Source organism: Lissotriton helveticus, chromosome 10, assembly GCF_964261635.1.
Source record: "Lissotriton helveticus chromosome 10, aLisHel1.1, whole genome shotgun sequence".
Lineage (NCBI taxonomy): Eukaryota > Metazoa > Chordata > Amphibia > Caudata > Salamandridae > Lissotriton > Lissotriton helveticus.
In genome coordinates, this window is record NC_136071.1 from 1,082,020,256 (window position 1) to 1,082,033,461 (window position 13,206).

Sequence of the window (13,206 nt, forward strand, 5' to 3'; positions counted from 1 at the left end):
CCACCAGCAGAACTAAAAACACGTTCTGAAGATACGCTTGCGAGTGGGCAAGACAAGTAATTGATAGCCAGGTTGGTGAGCTCTCGCCATATGTTTCTTTTCCCATGCCAATACGCCAATGGGTCCTCAGTAATATTGACCGCTGTTGAGTCATCCAGATAGGCCTGCACCATAGAAACAATGTTCTCCCGGATTCCTGTACTTTGCACTTCTGTGTCCTTTCTGGGACAAGGAAACCCTAGCTCACTTAGCCAATCCGCTTCAGACATATCGCCTGGGCCTGGTGCAGATGATACGGTTGCTGGTATGGTTAACGGCTCAGAGGAAAAGTCACTCACTTCTGCCACAGGCACAGATGCAGAAGTGTTTTTTTGGGACGCCTGATGGCCTGCTGAATCACTAGTAGTACTGTCTTCAAGTTCTCCTACAGTTTCCTTCCGCTCTCTTTCAAAACGAATGGCTGACTGAGCTAGCCAACCTTTGTACTCTGTAACATTTGATGTTTCAAAAGGAATTATTACTTTGCCAAACAATGGCTTTTTGTAACGTGGATCCAGAATAGTAGCACAATTGTAGTGCTGTTGTTTCTTGATATTTACAAGCCGTTTATTGCTAACTAGGCGATGTAATAATCTCTGCGTCAACTCATATGCTTCATTCTTTCCAGCATCTTTTAATTCTGAAGACACCACCTTGACTTGGTGCTCGAGCTTCAGCAACAATGGGATAGCTTTGCTCAAAGAACAGTCCTCCCTGCTGACGTCACGCGTGAAGACCTCAAAAGGACGAAGCATGTCTGTCAGGCTTTTAACTAGCTGCCATTGCTCCACCGCTAGCATCATTTCTGTCGTATCACCACCCAGGTTGTAGAAATACTCATTGACTACTGGAAACAGCTCATGCAGACGCTCAAGCATGTAGAAGGTTGAGTTCCAACGTGTTGCCACCTCCTGGATAAGTGCTTTCACTGGCATTCTACGTACATTTTGCTGGCGCCTCAGCTCCTTCCGGGCCTTAAAAGAATGGTTGAAGTGTGTGCATATTCTTTTGCAGATGGTCAGTATTTGGTCGACTGCAAGTTCTTTTTTCAAGAACTTTTGCACGACAAGGTTCATACAGTGCGCCAAACACGGCACTCTGAAATAGTAACCGTTCTCCATGGCCTTAACTACATTGCTGCCATTATCAGTAGAAACATAACCAACCTTGCAATTTCTTGGGGGCAGCCATTGTGAGACCTTTTTGTTAAAGTCATCCAAAATGTTGACTGCAGTATGACTTTTCTCCATGCCAAACATGGCTAATGTTGCATGTTTACGAGCACCCTTAAAAATCTCGACCAAGTCACCACCTGCATTTATCTGTTGTGCAACCCCTGAAAAGGAGACCCAGTGTGCAGTGATGCACATGTAATCAAGGGCTTGGCAACTGGTCCACATGTCTGTTGTCAGGTGTATAGTGTGAACTGCACTCTTCTGCAAAGCTGCCCCAACCAACTCAAGCACCTCTTTATGTAGTGCTGGAACAGCAACCCTGGCAAAATAGAACCGGCTAGGAACCTTCCATTTAGGGGCCAGTGTTGCCACGAGTTCAAGAAAACCCACATTTTCGACAAACGAAAAAGGGAGAAGGTCCACCGCTAGCATTTTAGCCAGCTTAGTGTTATACAGGCGTACAGTTGGGTGGTTGCGTTGAAATTGCGCATCTGAGGAGAACATGGCTGAAATGGTGCGCTGGACAAATTTACTGGATGATGCTGATGCCTTCTTCGACCCACTTCTGCTCAGTGTTGACATTTTCCGCATTGGTGTGTCTCCCAGACTCTCAGTGTGCCTCCTATGTGTTCCGGAGGGTGTGGTGCTGCCAGGGGTACTGGGTGCAACCGGACAAATGTCTGACGCTTCTTCTACCTCCCCGTCATCTTCAGATGAAACACCTAGTATGGGTATATTTTGGCCACTTGCCCTTTGGGATTGCTTTCCCTTGATGTTTGCTAGGTGCGCAAACCATTCGATAGCGTGCCTTCTTTGAAGATGACCTATCTGGCCTCCGGTTCCATAGTTGGTACCAGTCTTACCACGGCTAACTCTAATCTTACAAATGCAACAAACGGCTATGTTATCATACTTTGCATGGACACAAAAAAAATTCCAAACTGGGGACTGGAAACTTCTGGTTTTGCCGCACAAGATGATACTGCCAATGCCAGATGAAGCAGTGGTGGATGAGCCTTGCAGACATCTACTGGGTTGTGCAATTATTGCAGCAACCCTACTTGAGGGAGTCGAGCTGGATGGAGTCCCCCTCTGGGGAGAAAATATGGGAGCTGTAGGTTTTGTTGAACTTGTTGTACTACTTGACTGCGTTGGTGGTGCTACCAGTACCACGTCGCCAGGGTCACGCTCAGCATGACGTCGGGATAGGGTATAAATGTCTGTCTGCTGCATGGCCAGTGTGGCTGGAATGACGTGTGTGATGACTAGGTCATTGCTGTCATCCTGTTCAACAACATCAGAATGCACCACTTCATCAAGTACGACGTTCGGATCCATAAGTATGAGCTTTCCGGGGCCCTTCCTTTTAACATTTGATACCTTTCGCAGCTCATGGTGTGCCTCCCTCTCAGACGTCGGAGATGGTTGCCAATCTAGATCCAGATCATCATCTGATGGAGCGGGGCTTGAAGAGGAACTTCTACACACACTCCTTGATCTTTTCCTTGGTGGGGAGCTGGGAGAAAATGAATCATCAGGAGGAATGCCTTCGTCTTCCTGACATGATACCCCGACTCCAAAGTCAATTTCCTCCTGTGCCCCTACTTCTGGAAGAACAACCATTGTGGGCACTTGCACCGCTCCATGCGCCGCTACATGGGCCTCTTCACTGACCTCTACTTGCAACTCTCCATGGACCTCTCCTTCTCGGCCTTCTCCTTCTCGGCCTTCTCCTTCTCGGCCTTCTCCTTCTCGGCCTTCTCCTTATCGGACAGCTCCTTGCGCATGTACTTGTGCTTGTACTAGTAGCCCATGCAGTTGTTGTTGCGGCTTTGGTTGTTGAATAGTACTTGTGAGATGAGTTACAACCTGTGTTGATGGTGTGCTGCTACTTTCTTGCGATGAGCCAACATCACTGGTCGTTGGTGATTGAACTACTAAACAGGCTACCTGTGCAGCACTCATGGTGGGCCTTTGTTTTTTCCCCCCAAAATGTAGTGGTCGAGCCACCAGTCTCCTTGGTAAGTGGTGCCACTTGCTTCTTCTTCTCCTTAGTAGAGACATTTTTCTTGCAAGAGGAGCTACGGGCACCTCTTTTTGGAGCCATCTTCTTCAGATGTCGGAACAACAGGCCGCAGCAGGACTTCTTCCTGGCACTGATGCTCAACGATGATGCGGAGTTATTGACTTTGTGCACCTAAAAGCAAACGAAGACAGAGGAACATCAGTAAATATATGTTGCATATGTAGCGATTCAATAAATAGTTTGCAAGTAGGCATTTATGAATACACACATGCACACCACACAATATGGAAATTTCAAAATTAGGATTTGCTAAATTTTTGGGAAACAGGAATTTAACATTGATCCAAGAGAGCACACACAGAGAGGGTTATAGTTTCATGTACCACTGACTCCCCCTCGGCTAAATGGGTGAAAACAAGGCAAAATGGGTGCAGGCCTATGGCACAAAGCTCACTGCCTGCCTTCAAAATGGCCACTTGACCCCCATCCACATGGCCAGGACCATGCCTCAAAATGGCCCCCACCAACATAGCCAGCCCCCAACCCCTACTCCAAAAAGTCAAAAAACACAACACCAATCAAATCACCACAATCCAATGCCATCCATCAAGTTTCAGAAGGTTTAGGCTGCCTGCTGGTGGTTTTCTGGTGCAGAATTGCAATGTTTGCAATTTCGCGAGTGCGAGATTGTTGCTTCACGACGCGAACGTGGCGAAAAACCAGCAAAATCCGCGAGCAGACGTATTCTGGCCTGGGCCCCCTGGGCATGATAAAATCACAGCACACTGGGTGCAGGCCTATGGCACAAAGCACACAAACTGGCTTAAAAATGGCCCCTAGACCCCCACCCACACGGGACCAGGCAATAAAATGGCCCCCACCCACATAGCAAGCCCCCAACACCACCCCAAAAAGTCGTAAAACACACAAAAATCACAACAATCCAATGCCATCCATGCCCTGGCCAGAATAATGTTAAAATTTAAAAAAACAGTTGTATCATGCATGCACCCATAACTAAGCCTGGTAGTTTTCAATTCATGTGCAGAATTGTAATTTTTTTACAATTTCGCGAGTGCGAGATTGTTGCTGCGCGGGACGCGAGCAGTGCGAACACAGGCAATTTTTTTTTTATAAAATCCGATTTTCGGGTAATCTGCGGGAGTTCGAGGCCCCCTGGGCATAATGAAAGCAATCAGAGCAGACTGGGTGGGCATAGGGCACAAAGCACACTGCCTGACTTCAAAATGGCCGCTTGACCCCATCCACATGGCCAGGACCTGCAGGACCATGCCTCAAAATGGCCTCCCACACATAGCCAGCCCCCAAACCCACCCCAAAAAGTCGAAAAACACACACAAAAATCACCACAAACAAACAACATCAACTTATCAACTTACTTGTAAACCAAATTTCGAATCAAAAAGTAATCCAAAAGGCCTCAAAGCCAAATCTCCAGCAGCATCCACAAAAAGTAATCCTTCCCAGTCAAGATCGAATTCAAAGTGGCCAGGAAATGGACTAAGCAATGGGAGGAGCTTTCTGGACAGGAAGAGGAAGTTGGAGACTGGGTCACTTCCTTCACCCCTCCCCAATTGTAATTTTTGTAATTTCGCGAGTGCGAGATTGTTGCTGACCGCGCCGCGGCCCGCGAGCAGTGCGAACACAAGCAAAAAATCCGCCGCGCGCGGATTTGCGGATTTTCGCCACATCCGCGAGAGTTCGCGGATTGCGGATTTACCGAAAATCCGAAAAATCCGCGAGCGGAACAGAGGGGCAGCTTGATTGGGGATTTGATTGGTAGGAAGGGATTGGTGCTTAAAGTGCGTCGTTTTTTGAGGTTTTTTGTGGGAATTTTTATTTTGCTGAGGACTCCTGTTATGCTGGGTTTTTTTTTTAGACTTTTTATTCTTGGGTATCGCTCCCTCCCTTATACCCCGAATTGTGGTTGAGGTGGAGTCGTCCCGACTCGGGCTGATGAAAAGAGCCGGTGTCTGCTCCAAGGACATAGATAGCTGTGATGCTTGGAGGACTGATAGCTCGAGTGAGACTGACAAACCCACAGTGGCTGGAACTAAGTGGGGAGGGGATTTGGCTGCCGCCAATAAGCCCAACGAGGAGCGCTTGGCGGCATTTAAGTCCTGTGAGACCCTCCGTTCTAGTAGGAGTACGCCTTGATTAATGGCGTCATTTGCTCTAGCGATAAACTGCTTATAAACAGAACAGAGTGCACGTGCTGCTACCGTTTTTCTTTTGCCTGAATACTTTTGGCTAAAACATCTGACTTGGAACCAATGTTTTATGTGCAAATAGTCACTTTTTATTTTAGTTTTCTTGAGTCAATTATTTACTTTTTGACTTTTTTTGGAAAATTATTTAAACCAACATTTCTGTTTTTTCGACCTTATGTACAACACAACAAAATATTTACAACATTAAGTGACGACTTTTCATCATTCAGACAACAAGCATACCTCTTCCATACAATGCACTAAATACAACACTTTAAATTCCAAACAAACAAAGAAGAAAATATATCAATTATTTTCAATTGAAACAATGAATTATTGCAACAAAGCCATATACAATTTATACAAAAAGATGATGATTTTTTTGTACAATTTTTTATGTCACTCTAGATTTTTTTTGCTTTTCCAGTCTACGCGTTTCGAACTCGTGTATCTATGGAGTTCTCATCAGGACCGTAGTCTGTTGAAGAGAAAGAATAATATTGGTTTTAGATCTAGGAATTACAATGACATCCTATTAAGATCGGACGAAGGCACAGAACCCCACGGTCCACGGAGCTTGATTTCTCCACATGGTAAGCCCAGTGACAGAGCACGCATTCATTAAGCACTTGTACCCAAACAAGACAGGATACTAATTCGCCCCCATTTAATCCTTACGTTTCAGTTGATGCTAACTAAATGAAAAAACAGCACAGCACACAAGAGAGGTCCGCCAAATAAGTAAGTCAAAACTGAATGGCACTTGAATGAGCATTATGAGAGAGAAGCACAAATGTATGAAAGGCTAAGTGTCCGTAAATATATTTCACAGGTCCTTTTCTTTCGACGGGAACAATTGAATCCAGTATGGTCTCTTGAGAACTGAGAGGTAAGAGTAGGAGGCTTGTAGTGGAGGTGAGGGCAGCTAAACAGTAAGAATAGATCTAAAACCAATATTATTCTTTCTCTTCAACAGACTACGGTCCTGATGAGAACTCCATAGATACACGAGTTCGAAACGCGTAGACTGGAAAAGCCAAAAAAATCTAGAGTGACATAAAAAATTGTACAAAAAAATCCTCATCTTTTTGTATAAATTGTATATGGCTTTGTTGCAATAATTCATTGTTTCAATTGAAAATAATTGATATATTTTCTTCTTTGTTTGTTTGGAATTTAAAGTGTTGTATATAGTGCATTGTATGGAAGAGGTATGCTTGTTGTCTGAATGATGAAAAGTCGTCACTTAATGTTGTAAATATTTTGTTGTGTTGTACATAAGGTCGAAAAAACGGAAATGTTGGTTTAAATAATTTTCCAAAAAAAGTCAAAAAGTAAATAATTGACTCAAGAAAACTAAAATAAAAAGTGACTATTTGCACATAAAACATTGGTTCCAAGTCAGATGTTTTAGCCAAAAGTATTCAGTCAAAAGAAAAACGGTAGCAGCACGTGCACTCTGTTCTGTTTATAAGTAGCTTGTGGCAAGCTGTGCTGTTGGGTGCCCAGACCCAGTGGTGGTGCTAGCGATAAACTGGTCAATAGGGCCGGTAGTTTGGGCGATGCGGAGCGCCTTGTTGCTCCTGGTACCTCTCGGTGACATGGTTCAGGGTCGTGAGTCACGCAAAGAGGTAATATACACGATAATAGGAGCTAAGGCAATGTAGTAGAATTATAAATACAGAGGTACAAATGTCAATGGGGTAGCCCAGTCCTGTCTTACCCGGTCTTGAACGGGCTTAAACGGGCCCGCTCTTGGCCCGGTCTTCGCCCGTGCGCGTCCGCGCGCATCCGCGCGCATCCCGCGGGCCGGAATTGATAGTTCAGCTATATTGGTCCTTTTGGAAAGACCACTCCCCCCAATTCCAATGCACAGGGAGGCGGCGGGAAGAGGACCAGCTGTTCGGGTCCGGGTCCGGTCTCAGAAGAGTAAAAGGAAGACTGCAGCAGGTAGGGCAAAGTTCGTCCGCTATGCAGCCCGTCCAAGGAACACACAGAACCCAGGTCCAGCCCCCAATTTCAATGCACAGGGAGGCGGCGGGAAGAGGACCAGCTGTGGCAGGTTAGCGCACTGCCCGCTGGTCCTCGCAGTCCCACGGCGAGCCTTGCTGGAATGTAGCTCCAAACCTCTGTGCACCGTAGTTGGAGGGACACAGGAAGACGAGCGGCGCCCGCGAAGCGGGTGCCGCGAGGCTTAGGTTCGGGTCCGGGTCCGGTCTCAGAAGAGGGAAAGGAAGACTTCAGCAGGTAGGGCAAAGTTTGTCCGCTATGCAGCCCGTCCTAGGAACACACAGAACCCAGGTCCAGCCCCCAATTTCAATGCACAGGGAGGCGGCGGGAAGAGGACCAGCTGTGGCAGGTTAGCGCACTGCCCGCTGGTCCTCGCAGTCCCACGGCGAGCCTTGCTAGAATGTAGCTCCAAACCTCTGTGCACCGTAGTTGGAGGGACACAGGAAGACGAGCGGCGCCCGCGAAGCGGGTGCCGCGAGGCGTAGGTTCGGGTCCGGGTCCGGTCTCAGAAGAGGGAAAGGAAGACTGCAGCAGGTAGGGCAAAGTTCGTCCGCTATGCAGCCCGTCCAAGGAACACACAGAACCCAGGTCCAGCCCCCAATTTCAATGCACAGGGAGGCGGCGGGAAGAGGACCATCTGTGGCAGGTTAGCGCACTGCCCGCTGGTCCTCGCAGTCCCACGGCGAGCCTTGCTGGAATGTAGCTCCAAACCTCTGTGCACCGTAGTTGGAGGGACACAGGAAGACGAGCGCCGCCCGCGAAGCGGGTGCCGCGAGGCGTAGGTTCGGGTCCGGGTCCGGTCTCAGAAGAGGGAAAGGAAGACTGCAGCAGGTAGGGCAAAGTTCGTCCGCTATGCAGCCCATCCAAGGAACACACAGAACCCAGGTCCAGCCCCCAATTTCAATGCACAGGGAGGCGGCGGGAAGAGGACCAGCTGTGGCAGGTTAGCGCACTGCCCGCTGGTCCTCGCAGTCCCAAGGCGAGCCTTGCTGGAATGTAGCTCCAAACCTCTGTGCACCGTAGTTGGAGGGACACAGGAAGACGAGCGCCGCCCGCGAAGCGGGTGCTTCGAGGCGTAGGTTCGGGTCCGGGTCCGGTCTCAGAAGAGTAAAAGGAAGACTGCAGCAGGTAGGGCAAAGTTCGTCCGCTATGCAGCCCGTCCAAGGAACACACAGAACCCAGGTCCAGCCCCCAATTTCAATGCACAGGGAGGCGGCGGGAAGAGGACCAGCTGTGGCAGGTTAGCGCACTGCCCGCTGATCCTCGCAGTCCCACGGCGAGCCTTGCTGGAATGTAGCTCCAAACCTCTGTGCACCGTAGTTGGAGGGACACAGGAAGACGAGCGGAGCCCGCGAAGCGGGTGCCGCGAGGCGTAGGTTCGGGTCCGGGTCCGGTCTCAGAAGAGGGAAAGGAAGACTTCAGCAGGTAGGGCAAAGTTTGTCCGCTATGCAGCCCGTCCTAGGAACACACAGAACCCAGGTCCAGCCCCCAATTTCAATGCACAGGGAGGCGGCGGGAAGAGGACCAGCTGCGGCAGGTTAGCGCACTGCCCGCTGGTCCTCGCAGTCCCACGGCGAGCCTTGCTAGAATGTAGCTCCAAACCTCTGTGCACCGTAGTTGGAGGGACACAGGAAGACGAGCGGCGCCCGCGAAGCGGGTGCCGCGAGGCGTAGGTTCGGGTCCGGGTCCGGTCTCAGAAGAGGGAAAGGAAGACTGCAGCAGGTAGGGCAAAGTTCGTCCGCTATGCAGCCCGTCCAAGGAACACACAGAACCCAGGTCCAGCCCCCAATTTCAATGCACAGGGAGGCGGCGGGAAGAGGACCAGCTGTGGCAGGTTAGCGCACTGCCCGCTGGTCCTCGCAGTCCCACGGCGAGCCTTGCTGGAATGTAGCTCCAAACCTCTGTGCACCGTAGTTGGAGGGACACAGGAAGACGAGCGCCGCCCGCGAAGCGGGTGCCGCGAGGCGTAGGTTCGGGTCCGGGTCCGGTCTCAGAAGAGGGAAAGGAAGACTGCAGCAGGTAGGGCAAAGTTCGTCCGCTATGCAGCCCGTCCAAGGAACACAGTTTTTCACTATTGTAAGGCTACCTTGCCCATAGGCGATCATGGGGAATGCTGGCTACAGTGGCTACCAGCATATCTTCCCATAGGAGCAAGATAGGACATAAAAGTCTGGTACCCCTGAACTCAGAATTTAATAACACATCTTTTAGGAAAGGCGTTGTTTAAATCCTGTGTTTGAGAACAGCACTTTTAGAAAGTGGCTGTTCTCTTGTCTGACCTTTCGGTGTGCCTTGGCCTGTTTGTAAATTGACTGTCTGGTTTGTGAGTGACAGGGGCTGGGTGGCTCCCAGATGCTGAGTGGGCCATCCCTGGGCTGAATAGCTCCATCTACATCTAGTGTGGTGGGAGGGGTTGCACCTGGGACCTGAATAGGACTGTGCCTGCCCCCCACAGTGCTGGGTCCACCCCCTGTGGTGCGTCTGATGTCTCTGCCCTGCACTGTGAAAGGAGATAAGGAATCATGTCAACAAAGTGCTCCAGGGCTGTGCTTTCCCTCCACAATGCTGGGCGGCTGACTGCCATGTCCCTCTCTCTGAAAGGAAAGAAGAAGCCAGAAAAACAAAGTGCTCAAGGAACACCCAGAACTGGTTCAGACTAACCCTGGGCTTAAAACTTCACTACGCTGACGGAGCATGCAAAGTTTGTACTAATATCACGTAACATATCATCTAAATGAACAATATCCTCAGATTTTTTGAAAAATCAATTTTACATGCTTAACAGCATATAACCAATTCACAAAAATGAACTTTTACAATGAAAACATTAGGTAATGAGAGAGCTGATGATTTTGGGGTCCCCCCTAACCTAGGGGGAGCACCAGGCAGATGCCTTGAACACAAAGAGCATAAACAAAAAGCACATTTTGTTGAACTTCAGTGGTGATTCCATCATTTTAGGACCACCCCAAGCACAGTTATTGGCAAAAAACAATCCCAACCAAAGGCCCTGCAAAGCATTATGGGACAAGATTAGCAGTGGCAGTGAATAGTATAGTATCCAATATCAAAATAATTCTACAAAGAGCTGCAGTTCCACTGGTCGTCCCTAGATGTCCCTCACAAGTCAAATGCAAAGCACTGAAATTATTCCACTGGTCGTCCCTAGATGTCCCTCACGAGTCAAATGCAAAACCATTGAAACCCTTTCATCAAGCATTTGCATTTGACTCGTGAGGGACATCTAGGGACGACCAGTGGAACTGCAGCTCTTTGTAGAATTCTTTTGATATTGTGTACTATATAATATTCACTGCCCACTGCTAATTTCATCCCATAATGCTTTGCAGGGCCTTTGGTTGGGAATGTTTTTTTTGCCAATAACTGTGTTTGGGTTTGTCCTAACAGGATGGGACCACAACTAAATCGTTCAATAAGATGTGATTTTTTGTTTTCAAGGCATCTGTTTGTTACTCTCCCTAGGTTAGGGAGGATCCCAAAATCATCACATCTCCCACTGCTTGCCAATTTTTTAGTTTCACTATTGTGAAAGTACTATATGCACTTTAGCATATAAAGATAGAAAAGCTTATTTTATCATATCTGGTCATGTACAAGAAGCTTTTTGTAATTTGAGCACAGTACAGACAAGTACACAGTGTCTTCAGCTTTGCTATGCAGACTAAGTGTACAACGCAAAGTTTAAAGCATACTATGTGAGGCTACGCGTAGTGCTGCTACACAAACTACGCCCAGGCTTAGTTCAGACCGGGCTCAGAGCTCTCCTGCACAAAGGGAGCAATGACTACAGAAAATGAGATCATCCTGGAATCAAGAATGAACCTCTGCCAAGGAGAACATTGAAACAGAAGAAGGAAGACTGTCCTACTGTTGCTCTGCCGGACTGACCTGCTGCTGCTTTGCTGCCAAGGATAGGGGAAGGAATTTGCTTTGTGCTTTGTCCCCTTGCTTGAAGGAATCTCCAAGGGCCTGAGAAGAGCTGTCTCCCTGTTAAGAAGTCAGAGGAACAAAAGGACTTAACCCCCAGCTTCCCTGAACTCTACTGAGAGAGTTCTGTCCTTCCTAGAGTGCTTGGGCCAGTTGTGGGGCCTCTGGAAGTTGTACCTGTGTTGGGAAGCTGGAAATCAAGATTTTAAAGATTTTCTGCAAGTTTTATCGCATCGCTCGCTTGCGGAGCGCATCCCCGTCAGTGCGAGGAAATTCCCCCTGCTACGAAGGCCTAGATCGTTGCAGCGCCTGTTGCCGCTGCCAGAATCGTCGTATACTTGGTTTGCGGGACTTACAAGTCCGGTGCAGGAAGATTGCCATCGCTGCGAATATCGTCGCAGAGCCGGCCATCACTGGGTGAGATCGTCGCACCACTTGCTTGTGGACCACATCACGTCGCTGCGAGAGTCGTCGCAGAGCCATCGCATTGAGGGGCCCCGAGAGTAGAAGATAGACGCTGAGCCGCACATCGTCGCCGCAGCGGAGATCGTCGCTGCCCCAAAGATCGTCGCATCATACCTTTTGCGAGCCGCTTCCACCGAAACCCGTGCACCGGAATCCATGCAAGGTAACGCATCCCTCCCCATACAGACCAGAGTCATCGCAACACGCCCGCTGCATCCAGCGGGCTTGTCACATCGCCTCCCCAGGGTTTCAGGAGAGACGCATCACTTGCTTTTCAATGCTACAGCATTCCCTTGGAACTTTTGTCGCATCTAAATGTACTGTTGGCTAAAACGTGACGCAACTGTCGATTATTTTAACGCAAACTCAAGAACTCATTTGAAACCATATCCTTAAACTTTGTATGTTGGATTTATGTTGTTTTGGTCTTGTGTAGTTTAGATTAAATACCTTTATTTTTCTAAACTGTTGTGGAGTCAGTTTGTGGTGTTTTCAATGTGTTACTATGAGTGTTGGTACAAATACTTTTCACATTGCCTTTGATAAGCCTTGACTGCTCGTGTCAAACTACCAAGGGGGTGAGCATGGATAACCCATGCTCACCCCCTTGGTAGTTCTAAGAGTGTTTCCTCCTTACCCTGACTAGAAGCAAGGGTCCCCATTTGGACAGTGGTACCTACCCTTGCCCACTAGAGACCCCCAGTTCTATCAGATGGCATTGGGCTTCTGCCAATTGATAAAGAGAGCAAGTATGCAGCAGTGAGTGGAGAAATAGTCAGGAAGGAGATTGCTCCAGCTCTTCATAGTGTGCAGGGAAAAAGAGAGTTTCATTCCAATACCAAGAGTTCAGAGGCTACAGCATGGGTAGAATTCTAAGACAATTCCCCAGAGCTGGCAGTGAACTGTGCAGACAGAAATGAAAAGATTGTGCCTTTAGAAATGCAAAACGGGGACATGAGAAAATGTGCGCTTTTTGAAAAATATTTCTTGCAAGAAGAGGAATGCTTGTTTCTTTTCCAGGTCATCATACTGCGACGTGTTGGTGTGCCTGATGTCTCTGCCTGTGTCCCCATATGAATGGGACCCTTCCCTTCCCCTCCCCTCCCCTCAAGCCTGGAGTGATCACCGGATGGTGGAAGCTGACGTCCTGTGGCTAAACGGACCAGATGGGGATCTACTTTGCCAAAACCGATAAACTGATTCAGTGGTGATGAAGTTAAATGCTAGAAGGCTGTTTATCTTTCACACAGAAGGACTGTGGGCCTCATTTATGAGGCCTTGCGTGAGTTTTGCGCTTCCGATGCGTCACTTT